Genomic DNA, 19432 nt, shown 5'->3' with positions numbered 1-19432 from the left:
ACGTTTTCAAAACCAGTTGCAAATATTTTAGATTTTCACACCTGTAACAGGCAGATAGCCTCCCACAGATACTGCTTAGAATAGGGTGTGTGTGTGTGTGTGTGTGTGTAAGTCTGTGGAGGTATGTGTATTAGCTGTCTTTCATTATATAAAAAACTAAAAGTCTAGGTAAGCCGCACCCAAACTCCAGACCCACAGAGACAATAAATATGTGGGTGTAAGCTGCTGAATTTGCAGTGACTTGTTACATGGCAGCAGGTGACGCTTACACTGCACAGATGTGACCAGTTCCTGGTACTCTTGCTCAGACTTTGCTTCCTGCCAAGCAGGACTCCCTGAAATTGCTACCCTGGATAGTAGAAATCGCTTTATACTGTTCCCCTCAAGAGTGTTATAAAAGGAGACGAATGAGGGGAGGCGCAAGTAGGGCTGAGTGGGGAAGTGGGGCCTGAGAAGCACATTCTGGTAGCAGGAGAGCCCGGGAATGTGGGGCCTCCCCACCTGGGAAAGTCTGTGTTCTGCACGGCTCTGGGAGGGCCTGGAAGGTGGGGAGAACCTGATGTATTTCTTTCTCCTTCTCTCACCTCTTTTAGGTTTTCTTTTTCTTCTTTTATTTAGGGATGGGGTCTCGCTCTGTTGCCCAGGCTGGAGTGCAGTGCCAGCATCATGGCTTACTGTGGCCTCGACCTCCTGAGCTCAAGCAATCCTCCCACCTCAGTCACCTGAGTAGCTGAGACTACAGGCATACACCACCCCCAGTAAAGTTTTTATTTTTTTGTTGTAGACATGGAGTCTCACTGTGTTGCCTAGGCTGGTCTCAAACCCCTGGCCTTAAGGGATCCTCCCACCTCAGCCTCCCAAAATGCAGGGATTATAGACTTGAGCCACTGTGCCTGGCCTAGGTTTTCTTTTTCTCCACCGCTTTGTATTTGTTGACTTGTCACCTTTCAGGGTGGTCTGTGAGGGAGAAGCCTGGCGGGCGCGGGATCTGCAGGTGAACATCGAACCAGCCATGGCTGGGTCCCCAGACCTTTCCTTTACTTGGCTTTCCCTCCATCTTGTGGGCATGCAGGATTTTCGTTCCCTCCAAACTATTTCCATCTGTAGTGAGTAGTGTTAGTTTGACTTAAGAATTAATATTTAAGCCATCAAATTAGTTTAGTAACCAGCTGGAGGCTTCTGGCTCCATCTTCCTGCTGCCTGTGCAGTGTTGGTGAAACTCAGGAGTGGAGAGAAGATGTGAAGAGACACGCTTGGGAGGAGGAGGAGGAACTCTTCTCGCCTGAGGACACCTGCCCAGGTGTGTCACACCTACTCATATGGTCAGCCAGGTCGGGCCCACACGCACCAGTGCCGGGTTCCTGGTGCCTGCTTATCTCTCTGGAGCCAGGGAGGCTCTGACCTGGAAGCCTGGACCCCCGCCTGTGTTTATCTCATAGGTACCGTTCCATATTCCCAGGTATATGCTTGTAATGTTATTCATGTCACACATACATGTCATGCCATCGAACCAAATGCAATTTGCTGTTCATGTAATACTGCTCGTGACATGGCCTACTTGGATGTCTGATATGAGCTTAGAAGCCTAACAGGAAGTTCACCTGCAAAATTGGACCCTCCCTATTCCCTTGTTTCCACAATAACCTAGTTAGTATTTTGGGAAAAGTGTTCTTTATAAGTGTTACATTCTGGTGCACTGATGATACAGTAATTTATTTAGGAATATCTGTTACTCTTTGTGGTTGCAGTAGAGGTTGCCAAAGTGGCCCATGGGCCAAATCAAGTTCACCTGTTTGGGTGTGAATACAGTTTTATTAGAACCCAGCTGGGCTTGTTCATTTCCACAGCATCTGTGGCTGCCCCATGTTGCAACAGCAGAATTGAGGAATTGTGACCATGTGGCCCACAAAGCCCGAACTATCAGGCCTTTTCCAGAAGAAGAACCACAGCCCCTAGTGTGCAGCAAGGAACAGAAATCAGGAGAGCTGCGTTGGAATCCCTGCTTTGTCCCTTTATTGGCGTGAGGTTTCCGTGCCCTCACCTGGGAAAGGGGGAGGAGGATACCCATTGTCTCAGGGGATTGCTAGCATGAAATTGTGTGAGATACTGGGTGGTTCCCAGCACTTAATATGCACTTAATAAATACTAATTCCTTCCCTCTCTATTACTCACATCCCCAGCTCTCATCCTTAAGTAGTTGCTGTCTTTCTACATGTGAAAAATTTGAGACAAAAAAGTGGACATCAGTACTTGTGTTTTCAGAAATGAAGACATCTCAAGCAGCACTGTCCAGCAGAAATAGAACATAAGCTGCCAGCATGTGCTAGGTCTGTAACTTCACCTCTTCCAGTAACCACATGAAAAAGGTTACAAATTTTAAGTCGTCTTTAGCCCAACATAACCAAAATATTTCAACATATACTCAAATAATTACTAATGCCATTCATTTGCTTTCTTTGCCTGTCTGTAGAGTCCAGTGTGTGTTTGCCCTCGCAGCAAGACATAGCTGGACTCGCCACCCCTTGAGGGCTCAGTGGCCGCGTGTGGCCAGTGGCTGTGTTATCAAACAGGTCTCTGATTCTCTGACACCACCTAGGTGTCCCCTAATTTGGTTCAGTTCTGACACTAGCTTCTCAGGGCTCATGCCGGCCTCACAAGTTTTGAGGGCTCAGTCCCACAAGACCGTCCCCATTTCCGACACGAGTTGCGCGTCCTAAGCCACCTGTACTTCTGATCAACTGGCTATAAATTGGGGTTCCCATGACCTCACTTCGGGTTCTATAATTTGCCAAGACAACTCACAGAACTCAGAAAGGCACTTCGCTTATTGTTAGTAGTTCCTGTAAAGCAAGATTGTCCAACCCACGGTCTAGGATGACTTTGAATACAGCCCAACGCAAATACTTAAACTTTCTTAAAACATGAAGAGATTTTTTTTGAAATTTTCTTTTTCTCATCAGCTGCAGTTAATGTTAGTGTATTTTATGTATGGCCCAAGATGATTCTTACAGTGTGTGGCCCAGGGAAGCCAAAAGATTGGACACCCCTGTTTTAAAGGATGCAACTCAGGAACAGCCCAAAGGAAGCGACACATGGGACAAGGGGTGGGAGTCTCCATGCCCCCTGGGGGAGACACCTCCTAGCACACCATCCCAATGAGTTCATCACATGGAGGCTCCCCACATCCCATTTTTCAAGAGTTTTTGCAGCCCAGTCTCCTGGCCCCCCACCCCTCTCAGAGGTTGGGGTGTAGGGGGGTGCAGAAAGTTCCCACCCTCTAATCACACGTTTTGTCTTTCTGTCAATGACCAGCTCCCTTCCAGGCTATCTGGGGCACCCCCCCACCCCACTGGTCACCTCATTAGCATAAACTCAGGTGTGGTGCACTGGGACTCTCTATGAATCACTAAGGGCACTCTTGTTCCTCAGTAAATTCCAAGGGCTTTAGGAGCTCCATGCCAGAAACCAGGGACCAAGACCCAAGATCTTTTTTATTATCCCCACCAGGGCAGCCCTGTCAGCCTGCTGCCCCACCCCACCCCTCCCCTCCCCTCCCCTCCCCTCCCCATCCCCAGCTGGCTGCGCCCTATTTAAAGCCCTCCTCTCAGTAAAACAGCTGATGCGTGCCTATTTTACATTCTTCTCTACCCTGGGTCTGACTCATCATGACTCTCACTGTGCTGGTAACTCCCCCGTTCTTGCTTCTCAGGAAGCAAATGTAGGAAAAATATAGTAACATTTCTAAGGAAGCTTAGAGATACAAAATGTTTAAATGTAGCACAAAAATTGTGACTCTACTTATAACATACAGAAGAATAACTCCACAGTAAAAGTTAGGCATCCATGGCTGCAGGTTTTCTAAGAAATGGGACGTGTGGGTGACCCACTGCACTGCCCGCTGCCCTCTGGAGGGAACCATGGGGTAATTAGAGTGATTGGCCAAGAAGGGCCAGGGGTCCACACAGCTCCCGCCCTGAGAAGTTGCGCTGTCCAGCACAGCCAGGCGGCCACAGGAGCCACTGTGGCGGGGAATGCATGTGTCAATGTGTCAGGCGTGGTCAGTAAAATGAGTGTAGAAGGTAAACCGGAGAAAAACTCAGATTTTAATCCCTTGGAGTAGTCTTTGGCCTCTCTTCCTTCCATGTGTGATGTTTCTTTGTTTTTAATTTTTTGACCTGCTTTTTGATTCAGGATTTTGGAGCCAGAATGCCTTGGCCCCGCCATGAGGTCTGACTTGCGCTGGCTACTTTACCCTTGGTGCCTCCATTTCCTTCACTGGAAAATGGATGATTGTGCAGATTAAAGTGAGTCAAACCATTGAGAGTGGTGCCTGGCACACAGCATTATTTAAGTATTTTTGCACTTAATTTCATATAAAGTACTAATAAGTAAAAAAAAGATATATTGCAACAATAAAAAAGAATGGTGCTGTGGAAATGGGGTGTGGTTGCTAAAGGAATTTCTAAGAATCAGACTTCTAAAAAAATTTTAATATTCTGGACAGAATTCTTTTCTACAGAATTCTTTGAACTTTAAGAGCATGATTGAAATTTCCGTTACAATATGTCTCCAGTTAGAAGTAAACTTAGTGGCTCTATATAATGCTGAGATCTTTTTAAAGGATGATGTTTGCATCTGGCTTTGATCTTTCTGAGAGGTAGATTTGTGTGTCCTGATTAAAAAGTACAGTGAGAAGGCCTGAAACTTACTGTAAGGTTGTGTGTATGTGAATGTGTGTTTACATAACTGATCATATTTAAAATCATTTTCTTAGCAGTAGAAGGCTATAGAACATCTGTCATTTTTAGAGTGTGTAGATATGCTCTAGAAACAGACCACTGATCTGTAAAATGATCAGGTCAGTGATTCGGATTTGATTCTTGTGTGAATCACAGAGTGCTGTATTGCCTAGGATGTGGATATTGATATTTAGTAATCTGAATTATTTTTCATTATTTTAAACTTAAAGATCTTAACTTTAACAGGTGAAGAAAAATAATACTTCTGAAAATGTATTTCTAGCCTTTTAAAGTATTTCAGATCCAGGAAGTCATTTTGGGTAGTAAATTATGTTAAACAGTTGGGCATTTCAGTTTGCTTATCATTTCAATCTTCAGTGTTTGGCAATCCTGATGTTAATATCACTATTTTTTTTTAATTTTTTTATTTTTTTGAGACAGAGTCTCACTCTGTCGCCCAGGCTGGAGTGCAGTGGTGCGATCTGGGCTCACTGCAAGCTCCGCCTCGCAGGTTCACGCCATTCTCCTGCCTCAGCCTCCCAAGTAGCTGGGGGTACAGGCGCCCACCACGACGCCTAGCTAATTTTTTGTATTTTTAGTAAAGACGGGGTTTCACCATGTTAGTCAGGATGGTCTCGATTTCCTGACCTCGTGATCTGCCCACCTTGGCCTCCCAAAGTGTTGGGATTACAGGCGTGAGCCACCACACCCGGCCCAATATCACTATTTCTATCCCCTTTTACATTTTTCATTCTGACTTTCTAGTAAAAAAAACATGAGGGCTGGGTGGGGTGGCTCATGCGTGTAATCCCAGCACTTTGGGAGGCCAGGGCAGGTGGATCACCTGAGGTCAGGAGTTCAAAACCAGCCTGACCAACATGGTGAATCTCCGTTTCTATTAAAAATACAAAAATTAGCTGGGTGTGGTGGGGGCGCCTGTAATCCCAGCTACTTGGGAGGCTGAGTCAGGAGAATCACTTGAACCCAAGAGGTGGAGGTTGCAGTAAGCCGAGATTGGACCATTGTACTCCAGCATGGGCGACAAGAGTGAAACTCCCTCTGAAAAACAAAAAGACCTAATTTAGACAAATATTTCAAGAAGTTTCCCATTGTTTCTAATCATGTCACTTAGGTAGAAAGTAATGTTCTTTTCTTATCAATAGAAGGCAGCTTTTTTAAAGCTGATGTTTCTGAAATAGAGGCTATTGAGATTTGCTTTGAGTTCATAAACCTTTCTAGAAAAAGCACGTACCTGGGTTGACCACTACTGGCAGCTTTTTCTAACCATTGTTTTCTTCTGTCTGAAGTAAAAACCCTCTGGTGTGAAAGCTGCCATTCCTTTGTGAGGACTGCCCATCACTCAGATCTATATTTTTCTCCACAGCTGTTCCCAGAAGCTTCCTCAGACTGACTTCCTCCCTCCCAGGGCTGTTCCAGGGCCTCATTTTCCACTCCCTCCCAGACACCCTTGAAAATTGGATATTGTCGTCAAAGTGTCCAGGAACTCTTCAGCTCTGAGTCTTTGAGAACTCAGCTTGTAAGCTGCGCCCTGCCTGTGGAACTGCCGATCCTGGCTCAGCCGAGGGTAGTGTCTGAAGGATGGCGAAGTGGGTAGTGTTTGCAGAGGCTGAGAATGCTGTGTAAGCAGTTTCCACCGGTGTCTTCCCAACAGCCTCTCGGAGTCTCCCGGGAACTCTTGATCTCATTGGCCCTGAGTTTGAGAACCACGGATTTATTTAGACTGTTGATTTTTAACTTTCTCAAGGCTCAGCTCATTATTTATTTATTCCCAAAGGAGAACCTTCTGCCTCATGGAATAAACAGCACTAAGCATCCTTCCCATTTGCCTGTGTTTGGTTGGGATAAGAACCTAGAAAAAGGAAAATGTTCCTTTCTTTGTTCCCAGGGAATGTGGGCATAGCCCTGGGTTTCACTTTAGCCCACCTGATGTTGTGCTTTTTAGATAGCTGATCTAGTCTCACAGATGCGCTTCTCCGGAAGTGGCCAGATCTCTGGTCCTCCTCCCTCCGCAGCATTGGGGTCAGCCGCATGTTACTGATGCTGGGTTAAACATTGAGCCAGTACTTGCCTGTCACTGTTAGCACAGCATGCAGTCATTATTGCAGAGGACATGGGAAGAAGTCAATGACAAAAACACTGTGCTTCTGACTTCAGGGAAGCTCAGAGGCATTAGTGACCTCCTACTAGAGTTTTTTCCCGAAACTCTTCTTTCTGGAATTGACTTCTTCTCCCCTCCCATTTTCACAGTGAGTGCAGCTTCCTTTTATCTGGGAGCCAGAGTCCTCCCTGTCCTCGCCCTGTATCTAGGTCTCCTGGTCCTTCCTTCACAGTGTGTTCCTGGCCACCTCCCACATCATCCCATGTGTCTACTTTTTTTTTTTTTTTTTTTTTTTTGAGGTGGTCTCACTTTGTTTACCAGGCTGGAGTGCAGTGGTGTGATCATGGCTCACTGATGCCTTAAACTCCTGGATTCAAGCAATCCTCCTGCCTCTGCCTCCCTAGTAGCTGGGACTACAGTTTGTGCCACCCCACTCAGCTAATTTTTTTTTTTTTTTCTGTAGAGACAGGCCCTCACTGTGTTATCCAGGCTGGTCTGAAACTCCTGGCCTCAAGCCATCCACCTGCCTCAGCCTCCCAAAGTGTTGGAATTACAGGCATGAGCCACCCACCATCTGGCCGTCACTCACCTTTTTGCCAGTGAGTGCCAAGGACATTTTTCTTTAACAAACCAACATCAGCAATTGCAGTTGTTTCTCGAGTCCTCTAACACTGGCTTAGTCCTCCTTGTCCCTCTCCTTTCCAGCCACCCGCTTGAGGCAGACCTGTCTTCTCGCCGTCTGGTACATGTGCCGGTCTCCATCAGTCCATGCACCTTTGCTCATGCTGGTTTTTCATCCCTGGAATGCCTCCCTGTTTCCCACATGCTCAGCTCAGGGCCATCGCCACTGCACCTGGAACCTGCTGGGCAGGTAACTTCAGTGTCAGTAGAAAGACCCCATGGTGTCTGGCATCTGTGCTTCATACTTAATGTCTTTCCTCCCCCTTCCCCAGTCCTCTGTCTGCACGCAATACCTTAGTATCCCTTTGACACTAAGGTTCATTACTTAAATGCTAGAGCATCCTGGTGTATGGATATCTTTTCTTTGGAAGACTTGAAGCAGCAGTCACCCACTCAACAACTATTTGAGCGCCTACTCTGAGCCAGGTGCTATTTCAGGCCCTGGCGATCCTGCAGTGGAAAAGGAGCACCCGAGTTCCTGCTCCCCTGAGCTCGTGTCTGGCAGGCTGCCTGGAGAATCGGCAGTGGTGTGGACTGTTGTCTTTTGCTCTTATGCAGTCTTTTGGGTAGTCCAGCAGTCTTTTCTTTAACTGTTTTTATTTGCCTTAAACAAGACAAAAGCCTCCATTTATAAGAAAGATGTCAGAGGTACCAAAGTGAAGTGTGCATCTAGAAGTCCTCATATGGAAGATGTGGATTTTTCCAGCTATCTTTTTTTTGTTTTGTTTTTTGAGACTGAGTCTTGCCCTGTTGCCCAGGCTGGAGTGCAGTGGCACAATCTCGGCTCACTGCAACCTCTGTCTCCCAGGTTCAAGCAATTCTCATGCCTCAGCCTCCAGAGTAGCTGGGACTACAGGCACGTGCCACCACACCCAGCTAATTTTTGTATTTTTAGTAGAGACGGGTTTTCACCATGTTGGCCAGGCTGGTCTCGGACTCCTGACGTCAAGTGATCCGCCCGCCTCAGTCTCCTAAAGTGCTGGGATTACAGGTGTAGCCACCGCACCCAGCCTCCAGCTATCTTAGTAACAGATGTTTTAGGTACCTGAGTCCTCCTCACAGTAGCTGAGTCCTTGCAGCAAGCCTTAACTTGGCTCTGTGGTGATGGTCTGACTGGTCTGACAGATGCTCAGTATTTTCTGTGTTGGCAAAAATAAAATTGATGTATTGGTCAGAATCTGGTGGCCCTCCCTGTGAATGGACCCCTTGGGCCTTGGTGTGCTGAACCCCTGGAGCAATGTATTTGGGTCCCAGAGCCAGATTTGATTGTCTCAATTTGGGCAGGTGTCCACTGCAGGTATGGTCATGTGGCCAGGGAAGGCTCACACACAATGAACTCTAGACCTGGCTATCAGGGCCTGTCCACTCTGTGGTGCGGTAGGGAGAGGAGGTGTCAAGTTGTCTGGGGCCTGGATGACGAAATCTGTGTTCCACAAGTACACTCAATTTTTAACTCACGTTTATTTTGTAACTTTTGTGAAGCATTCATTGGACACTGAGTACTGGGTATCATCTATAAAGCCACTTTTCTTTTTGAGTTATATGTTTAAAGAAATGTGGCTTAATGAGCTGTATAGATGTACAACTGAAAAAATGCTTTCTAAAACCATTACCAGTCCAGGCACCGGTGGCTTATGCCTGTAATCCCAGCACAGGAGGATCATTTGAGGCCAGGAGCCTGAGGCCAGCATGGGCTATATATATAGCAAGGCCCTGTCTCTACAATAATAGTAATATAATAATAATAATGATTACCAGATGGATTCATGTAGAAATTGAGTCACACCATAGTGTCTGAATACCTTGTCATCTGATGTTAGCTTAACTTTAGTTTTTAAAAAATAGTAATAAGTTATATTTGTTGAGGGGTGGTTTTTACGTGTTAGTCATGTTGTAAGTAATTTGCACTGTGTGTGGCATGTGGGTGCCTAATCAATGAGAATTTGCCTGTTTCTTTGTGGATTTTTAATTTTTCATGATGGGAAATTTCAAAATGTAAGAATCCTGAATCCTGGTGTGCCTGTCGCTGGACATCAGTAGTTAACTCACCTCATTCCCTTGCCTGATCTCTGGGCTCCCTATTAGATTATTCAGATTCCAGATAGATAGATAATTATTTTTAACCGAAATTTAGTTTTTAAAATTTAACTTCAGATTGATTTTGCTTGAACTTAATTATTTTTCCTCTGACTTGCTTATTTTTATTTTTTTCAGTTGTCATTGTAGCACCTTGATGTGTTCTTTCTTATCTCCTTTTGGGTTTTAAACATTATTTATGAATTTATGCCTTAACTTAAATTGTCTACAGCTTCTGCTGTAGACAAAGGAGCTGTTTGTTTCATGCAGCCTTTCAAGTGAAGAATAATCAGCTAATTACAACTGTTTGAAAATTAGCTTCCTTTTTGTTTGTTTGTTTTTCCTTCCTGCCCTGGGAGCCTGGCTGGCGTCACTGGGAGCACCACACCTCCCGGTGTGGTGAGCTTGGGAGCTACCTTGATTCACTTGGATTCTTTTAATGTGTATTTGTGTTTTTGTGCACTAATCAGGCTCATTATTTTCTCATCTGTAAATGAGAAACTTGGAATAGCTGGTCATCAAAAAGTTCCTTTTTGATTTTGCGGTTACCAAAACCAAAACAAAGCACCATCACCAACAAAAAACCAGTGCGAGGGATAATTGTTGACCGTCAGTTGCTTAGGGAGTTAATGACTTCCACCTGGGAAATGATTTGAAAAACTGTCCCCCTTGTATTTTGGTTTGGCCCAATTTGGTGTGGCCTGGAGCACATCCCTTACTGCAGGCCACCTCTGGAGGTGTGGGTGCGGAGCAGGCCATGCCTGGCTGGGGACCTCCCCTAGGAATCTCAGTGCTCTGCCCTGCCATTCGCTGTCACTTCCTGTACATTGCTACAGTGTCCTGGGTGGGGACACCCCAACTTCCGTCCCAGTGACAGAAACTATACATTCTACATTTTCTGTAACACTCAGTTTCTTACCTTTTGCCCTTTATTTCTATAAGTCCTCCAAATATCTTAACATTTCAACATCTTCTGGAAGCAGCCAAAGCAGGTTTAGGGGAGGGAGTTCAGAACCCCTGTCACCATGCATATACCAGGTGGGCCCATTTGACTGGGACAGGGTGGCTGCCCTCCAGGGTGTGCAGTCACCCAGCTGTGGTTGGGGGCTGCTTCCTGTGCCATGCCATCTGCCGGCCTACCCACCCGTGGAGGACTCCTGCATGCTGACTGCCTTGGGTTGTTCCCTGGCCCGGCAGGGGACCTCTATGACATTTTGAGCATTACCAGAAAAAGGAACTTGTGGATTTTCTTTTAGGGTTAGCTAGTGAGCAGATGATGCCAGCTAGCAAGCCACCTTCCTCCTCCAGCCAGCCTGGCCAGTTTTAGCTCAGCCATCCCAGCAGGGCCAGACTCAGCTCAGGCTCCGGGCTCTGGGCTCCAGGCTCCCAGCTCCTGGCTGCAGGGATCTTTCGCAGTCGGACCACACGTGACTATTTGAGGGTACCATAGCCCTCTGGTTTCTTTCTGGTAGTCACTACTGCTGACCTCACTTTTCAGATAATCTGTGCTCTACTCTGGCCTTGGGTTTCTTCCTGAGGCCTTGGAGCCTCTCTCAGTAAATGGAAACCTCCTAGGGGTTTCATATAGGCAGAATCTAGTATGGGGAGTGGCTTCACAAGAGTGTGAAGGGCTGGACAGCCAAAGGCATCTTGAAGGGCTGGGCAGCCAAAGGCATCTTCCCCAGAGATCAGAGAGTACGAAAGCTGCCGCTGTCCCTGGGTCTGAAGGGCAAAATGAGGCCTTGAGAGTTCCCGGAGCCTCAGAGCAGGTGCTGTCCTTACTGCTGCTGCCGCCAAGCAGGAATTCTGAGCCCACGGCCCTGCGGCTGTCACTGGGCACTCCACCGATGCAGCTGGAACCTTCTAGTCTTGTCGCTGCTGCTTTAGGAACCTGCTGTCCCCATAGCCACGAGCAGGGGTGTTGCGGGAGGCAACGCTTTGCCCTTCCTCCTGCCTTTCAATGTTGCACCTGGTTGTGTCTTTGACAGAACTTAACCAGAATCCAACTGGCAAGTGTAGCTTTCAGGTACAGAGGAGGGCTGGGGCGGTCCTCACACCAGGAGGCCACATCTTGCACACAGACTCCTGAGAGTGTGGGTAGAATGAAATGACCCAGTGCTCACCACCTGGCATGGCGTGGGTGGAGAGTGGTAGGTGCTGTGCATTTTCTGTATGGATCAATGGAAATAGGGTATTGATAATCATGCAGATTATACCCACACACCAAAATGGAAAAACAAAACAAATGAAAAGTTTAACATGACCTGCTTTGGCCAGTGGAAATGACTATAAATGACACAGTTGCAGCTGTTCTCCGGGTAATAGTCTGTGGACACCGATGTGCACAGTTCCTATCAAGGTCCTGTGTGTAGAGCCACTGTGAACACTGTGGTTCTGTGGTGCATATGTCCTGGGTGGAGGGGCAGACCACTTGAAGCCCTGGTAGGAACTGTTTGCTCATGTCACGCAGGAAACAAACATGTGCATCTTGAAAACGCTGAGCTCCCTTTGCAGTTCTGTGCTCGTATTGAAGAGAGGATCGGTACTGGGGTGACAGCTCACAGGATTCCAGCAGCAGCACCTTGGTTTCACCTAGCAGTTCAGCCTTTGCCTGTCTTCTTGTCGTGGAAAGTTCTTTTGTTTGAGACCTGGACTTTTTGAGTCTCTCCTAGCTCCCTTATTTGCACCTGCCTTTTCTCCTCACCTTCTTCAGCTGTGCTTGGAGGAGCTGTCAAGGTGGCAGTAAAAGAAACCCCATTGAGCTCTGTGAAGTGAGAGAAATTTGTCCTAAGGACAAGGTGTCTTGTGAAGGAGATGTTGGCAGGCCTCTGGGACTGGGTCCAGGGCTTAGAGGGGGATTGGGGACCTAGAAAGCCCCCTGCCTCTCAGCTCTATCCCTCTGCACATTACAGACTGGCCGTCCCTATCCCAGCACATGTGGTAGCGACCTTTGCCAACATCCTGGAGGCATGTGTCTCCAGCAGAGGCTGGAGCCTTCAGGATCTGTTCTGTGTTCTAGCCTTCAGGAAAGAGCTGCTTTGGCCCAGTTTGGTCAGCCGCCCACTCTGACTACATCTGCTGACCATCCTCTGTGGCGTGGGAAGTGGTCGTGTGTAAGAACACACTTGCCCTTAAGCCCATGTGCACGGGGACCGGGGAAGAGTGGTGGTGGCAGAGGGAGGAGGCCTTTGGTTCCGGGTAGCCTCTCCATGGGGATTTGCCCACAGAGCGAACTCTCACAGAGTAATGCAAGATGCTGGTGTCTGCGTGAACCAAAGGTGCCCCTATTAGCTGGAGTTTCTGCACGTTTCTCCTTAGGCTGGGAAATCATGCCCTTGTTACTGCACTGGTTATGTGTATCAATTGAGATAATGGTTATTTTTATTTTCTTTCATTTCTTATTATTTTCTTAGAGACAGGATCTCACTCTCTTGCCCAGGCTGGAGTGCAGTGGTGTGATCATAGCTCGCCGCAGCCTCAAACTTTTGGGTTCCAGTGATCCTCCTGCCTCAGCTTCCCAAGTAGCTAGGACTACAGGCACACACCCCTATACCTGGCTAATTGAGATAATTTTTTTTTTTAAGAGCTTTAAGAATATGCTTTAAGAATATCTTTTTTAAACTTGGAAATTCAATATTTAAGTATTAAAACTGAGAAATAATTGAGAATAATTTTCATTAATAATCCATCATAAGGCTGGGCACAATGGCTCACACCTGTAGTCCCAGCACTTTGGGAGGCTGAGGCAGGTGGATCACTTGAGGTCATGAGTTTTTGGCCAGCCTGGTCAACATAGTGAAACCCTGTCTCTACTAAAAATACAAAAATTAACTGGGCATGGTGGCATATGCCTGTAGTCCTAGCTACTCTGGAGGCTGAGGCATGAGAATCGCTTGAACCTGGGAGGTTGCAGTGAGCCGAGATTGTGCCACTGCACTCCAGCCTGGGCAACAGGGCAAGACTCCGTCTCAAAAAAAAAAAAAAAAAAAGAATCCATCATAAAATGTGTTTACTAAAATCACTCCTGAAGAAAACGGAAAACACCTAGACTCGAGGCTTTTAATCTTTTTTAATTAACTAAAGGGGATACTTTAAGTTGATTGCCATGTGATTATTATATATAGAGCTTCAATCTGTCTGAATATGGCTGCATCTCTGCCACCTACCAAGTGGTGGGTGGCTGTGTCCAGCTGAACTTGGCTTCCTGGAGGTGGGTGCAGCCTCCTGGCTGGAGACCTGAAAATGACTGCCCATTCTTTGTGCTTTACACTTGGCCTTGTGGGCAGATGGAAAAGAGAGCTTGTTCTCCGCCCACGGGACGTATGCAGGTGGAGGAGAGGAGGAAAGAGCTTTGATTTTTTTTTTTTCCCCACCAATCAGCTTTTGAATTGAGCCTGTTGGTCAGACCATGATTTAAAACACACACTCACATACATATACTTACTAATTCCCTAGCAGAAATGTAGCTTTGTAGAGTCCTCATGTTCTGTATGATGGATTAATTCCCTTAGTTATAGGAAGGAGGAACTGATATGGGGAAAACAGCCTGAATGCCATAGCCTACGAGACCCCCTTCACCCTCTCCCTCAGGATAGTGTGTACATATCCACATACTTCACAGCTCAGCAAATTCTCAAGACCTCCTGTTTATGCTTCCTTGGGTTATTTAATTCAATTCTACTCTTTTCATAAACTACTCTAATTTCTGTTTTTCCAGTTTTGCCTTTACCTTATTCAATGGCATTATTTTAACTGAGCATATTTTGGATGCACTAGAAATGAAGCATATTTCCTTTGTTTTAAAATTTCTGGTTGCAAGATTAATCAAGAATAATAAATATTTATTGTAGAATATTTGGAAGGTCTTTAAAGTGAAATTTCTATTAATAAAACCATTGCTTCTTAGCACCTAGATTAAGTTAGGACCTGATAGTCATAAATATTTAGATGTCTGTCACATTTATTTCCATAATATGGGATATATATATGTATATATATATATACACACACACACACACACACACACATTCATCTAAAGGACACACACACATTCTCTCTCTCTCTGCCTCTCTCATTTTCATTTGGTATCTGGGTTAAAATTCTAATGTTCATCCTCAAATCCTGCTTCTCTCTCATGTCCTGTGTCACATCCATATAGATGTTGAATAAAGTAATAACCACATTTTTGTCATCTATACCTGGGCACTATTGAGAGTGGGAGGGGTGCTGTCTGTATTTATGCTGAAACATCAGTCACCAATCAGAGCCCCTGGTCACTGATGTGGTCTGAATGTGTCCCTCATATGTTGAGATCCTACCCCCCAAGGTGATGGTATTTGGAGGTGGGGCCTTTGGGAGGTGATTAGGGTGGTAAGAGGGGAGTGCTTGCAAATGGGATTAATTTCCTTACGGAAGACACCCCAGAGGGCCCCCTCACCCCTTCAGCATGTGAGGACACAGCAAGAAGCCGCCGTGTAGGAACCAGGAAGGAGGCCCTTACCAGACACTGAAATTTCTGATACCTTGATCTTGGACTTCCAGCTTCCAGAACTGTGGGAAATAACTTCCTTTGTTTATCAGCCACCAGTCTGTGGTATTTTGTTACAGCCAGCCAAACAGACTACCACAGTCACCCAGCCTTGAGTAACTGACCCTCTCTTTTCTCATTGCCCAAATCTAGATTTTTGTCTCTCACCTGGTCATGGTCTTCCTGTCTTCTTGCTTCCAGATTTTTCTCCCTCCCACCCACCTATTCCATTGCTACTGGGGTTGGCTTTTGGAGATACAGGTCTAATTGTTTTACTTCTCTTCTTATAAACCATTAGCTTCCCATTTCCTGGAGGTGCCTTCGTGTTGTCAAAGCACCTTTAAAATCTGATCTTTGCTCCACCTTCTACCATTCAGCCCTTGTGAATTTTATGAACATGATTACCCTAGGTATTCCCAAAGGAGCCGTGCACTTTTTTACACCTCTGTGCCTTTGCAGGTCCTGTTGCTGACACAGGGGCAGCCTTCTCCCATCTCCGCCTCCACCTCCACCACTCATCCTTTCCCACACTGCAAGACTTGACTAAATGCAGTCTCCCTTTTAAAGCCTTCAGGATTCCCCCAGCCAGAACTAGTGACCCTCCTTGGCCTTCTAGTCCATGTATGTCTGTTTCTTAATATTTTTGCACTATTCCTGGAAGGCAGTATAGCCTAGCAGTTAAGATCTGGTTTGCTGGCATGAATCATGGCCTGCCATTGCCTTAGTGTGACTTTGGGCTGGCAAAGGTCTTTGTGCATCAGTTTTATTATCTGAAAAATGGGGACTATAGCAGTCTTGTAAGATAGTTGTTAGGTTTATAATAAAGAGCGGTGCATGAGAAGTACAGAGCCTGTGGCTTGGCAAGTGATAATCCTGCAATTTATGTTGTCTGTGACAGAGCTGTCACCTCTCTGCAGTACGATAATCTGTAGACATGTCTGTTTCTCCAGTTGGAATGACTCTGTGGTAAGGACTCTGGCCACATAGTGGGGCTCATTAGGCATTTACTGAATGAACTGGTATATGTACATATATAATCTTCCCTGTATATTTCTTGCCGTAAATGCTTTTAACTGAATTAGGTACATACAGCTGTCAGTTTCTTGACTATGAAGTTGAGAATGTCCAAATTACCTGAAAACTGAGGCCCATCAGGTCCCTCAAGCTGAGGGAGGAGCTCCAAGACAAAGATCTGGTTTCCCAGGTTTGAGGTCCATTCCTTCCTCACTCTGTTCTTGTTATGACTGTGGGAAGTTGCTTTTGTGCTTCCGCGAGAGTGGGAGTCTGTCACTGATCATCTCTTTCCCCTCTCTTTATAGGAGTAAGAGGACAACCTTCCTGGTCTGGCTGTGGACAGGTGGGGTGGCTGGGCCCGGGGACTCAGGGTGGCCCTTCCTTCTGGTCTAGATGGACAGATTATCAGGCACATCCTGCTGATGGCTTCCACCAGCCCAAGGGGATTAGTGATCTGCCTTCTCTCTCTGCCACCAAAAATCTCCCTAAAACTAGTTCCACTCCATCCACAGCAGGTGTCAGAGTTGGGTTCATGGCCATTTGAGGACTTGAGAAGAAACAGTCTATATAATAAACACTCTTTTCTTAGGTATTAAAGTTACTTTAAATTCTACACAAAATCTCACTTGAGGAATGCTGGTTATGTGAAGTGTCTTATGTTTTCATCCTCTCGTTCTTGAACTCCATGCATAGGTAGTATCTGGTTTTAGTACTTTTTACTTTGTTAGAGCAGTTTTGTTTTCATGGCTAATTTAGCTCTCCTCATACAATGTCAAATGAGAGAACCTGATCATTTCTGAGAGTGGGAGGATCCGGCCCGTTGAAATCATTTGGCAAAACGGGCTGCAGCTGCCTGTAGAGGCGAAGTGGATGTCGGGGAGAAGAGGAGGTTGCAAAGGCTGTTAGGCTTGTGCTCAGCTCTGGCAGCCACAGCACCTGCCTCTGAGAGCTGGCTTCCAGTGACTAGTACTCACTGTCCCCAGCGTTCCCAACTGGAGAGGCCTAGGGGGCAGTTACTCCAGACAGTCGTGCTCACCGGCTTGAAGAGGGTGGCAGCCTCACCTTTATTTCCGGCATCATAACAAGCCCCATTTGCAGCCGAGTCGGTCGACTATCATTTGCAACAGGTAGGCCTTAAGGCCAGGGCCTTTTTGGGTACCTGGGATACAACCGTGGAACAAGATAGATGGGGAAGCTGCCTTAGAATAAGAGTTGCAGAAGGCCAGAGCCCTGGGAGGTGGTTTAACTTTCTCTGCAGCGCTGCTTTGCTTTCTGCCGCTGCAGCTGAGGAAGCCAACTTCACTTTGAATTTTCTTTAAGATGATATGTAATCTTTTGAAGATGGAAAGTAATGGCAGTGGAAAGTTCTGCGTGCTGTTTGTAGCCTCGCTAGAGCTTGGGTGGGCCCCCATCCCCTTCCTCCTTTGGGGAGCCTCTAATCTAAGAGTCACTAGAGGAGACTTCCCTGCGCTTCCTTCCTCTGAGTGAGGCATTAAATTGTGCCGGTGTTCTGGGGTAGCACCGTGAAGGCCCGCGTGGAACATGGTTTTTATTTAGAGTAAAAACAGCTCGATGCAGCGTTGCCTGTCTGAGCCAGCCTCAGCTCTTCATCTTCACCTGCTTGTGGGAAGCTTCGTACACCACCGAGGCACGGGTTAATTTGCAGTATTTGCCACCGTGGGTGCAGTTACTAGGAAGGCAGCCATTCGTGGAGAATAGTGGTGTGTTTTTTCCACCTTGTTCCTCTGAGCATCATAAAATACCTTAGCACGAAGAAACTCTGTAAATATTCTGGGTAATAGCCCTACATAAATGTATTCAGATGATGTTTTTTTCTCTAATAGGTGAAAAATGATGACCTCCACTCTTTATAAGAGAGGTGGCCTGTTCCTGAGCAACTTCAGTGCGCTTCCCCACAGAGAGGGTTTTGCAGCTGGAAACAAGGGCATTTCTTCCCAGAAAGTGGGAGTTGTTTCACTTCTCCCTTTATGGTACTGCCTTGTAGCAATCAGAAATGTGGATATATTCGGAATTTGCAGGGGAAAATGAAACACCCTTTCTCTGCAGAAGACAGAGTGCCATTGCCTTTGCAGGTCACTGAGTAAGCAGCAGGACCTGCCTCAGCTGGACGGCAGGTCCCTTCTGTGGCACCTGGCTGGCCTCAACGCCATGCGTGGCATTGGCAGTGATGAAATTCGTTTTCATTCAGGAAAGCGTCACTGGGAGCTTTTCTTTTTTGAGAGAGGCTCTCCCTCTGTCACCCAGGCTGGAGTGCAGTGGCGTCATCTCTGCTCACTGCAGCCTTTACCTCTTGGGCTCAAGTAATCCGCCCGCCTCAGCCTCCCAAAATGCTGGGACTACAGGCATGAGCCACCACGCCCGGCTGTTATTTCTAATAGGAAGTTGCCATCCCTTTTCTCACCCCAGTGGCATTTCTGGGGAGCAGTTTTCCCACCTGCTGATCGGACTCCTTGTGGTGGTCATATGGGCTTGGGCTGAACTGGGAGGGGAGAGTTTAATTTGCTTACATCTCAAGCTGTTTAAAGCAGCCTTTCAGGCTAGTAAGTATTGATGCTGGTTATATTGAAGTGAAGGGGCATGTTAAATTCAAGATACATTTGTGTTTCCACTATGTGCCAGAAACTGTGCTAGAGTCCACAAAGGAATGACATGTCATCCTTGTGGAGAGTACAGTGTAGAGAGGTATTCAGGTCTTTACAATGTAGGTGAGCATAAATGCATTTTTATCATTTCTATAATAATCCCATTTAAATTGAGCATGTCTGTGGTTAGGCAGGGAGTTACAAATGCTTGCCATAAAAGATTCTCATTTAGTCTAGTGGAAACTGTAACACCATCAGAATTGCCCCTGGAGGAGGAGTGTGTCTGTTGAGGTCCATCCCTTCCTCAGCAGCCATTGTTCCAGGCCCGTGTTTCCCACACTTCGCGTTTCAACATTCTTAGGATATGCACAGAGTGTGTCCTCAGATACTGACAGAATAGGATACATGAGTAAAGTTAGGAACACGCACGTGCACTTAGGCAGCCTGCCAATTCGAAATGCTTTCTGAAGCACGTAGTTGTTTTTTTGTTTGTTTTTGTTTTTTTGTTTTGAGACAGTCTCGCTCTGTCGCCCAGGCTGGAGTGCAATGGTGCAATCTCAGCTCACTGCAAGCTCCACCTCCCGGGTTCATGCCATTCTTCTGCCTCTGCCTCCTGAGCAACTGGGACTACAGGCGCCCACCACCACGCCTGGCTAATTTTTTGTATTTTTAG

The 19432-nt window shown here is 46.4% G+C and overlaps 1 protein-coding gene across 5 annotated transcripts in view; it reads left to right on the top strand.

The window, feature by feature from the left end:
• The window catches only part of NCK2 (NCK adaptor protein 2), a 151107-nt gene that overhangs the window by 22117 nt on the left and 109558 nt on the right, over positions 1-19432 (top strand). Inside the window, exons 1-2 of one of the 5 annotated variants that reach the window (XM_063616674.1) lie at positions 7322-7457; positions 7564-7729. The exons of the other annotated variants lie outside the window; for them this stretch is intronic. The gene's annotated coding sequence lies outside the window, so the exon portion shown is untranslated. Of the gene's footprint in view, positions 1-7321; positions 7458-7563; positions 7730-19432 lie in introns of those variants that run through there. 5 annotated transcript variants of the gene reach the window in all.

This window comes from Symphalangus syndactylus, chromosome 14 (genome assembly GCF_028878055.3).
Source record: "Symphalangus syndactylus isolate Jambi chromosome 14, NHGRI_mSymSyn1-v2.1_pri, whole genome shotgun sequence".
Classification (NCBI taxonomy): domain Eukaryota; kingdom Metazoa; phylum Chordata; class Mammalia; order Primates; family Hylobatidae; genus Symphalangus; species Symphalangus syndactylus.
The sequence above is the reverse complement of the archived record's forward strand: the minus strand, read 5'-3'. Positions and strand labels throughout refer to the sequence as shown.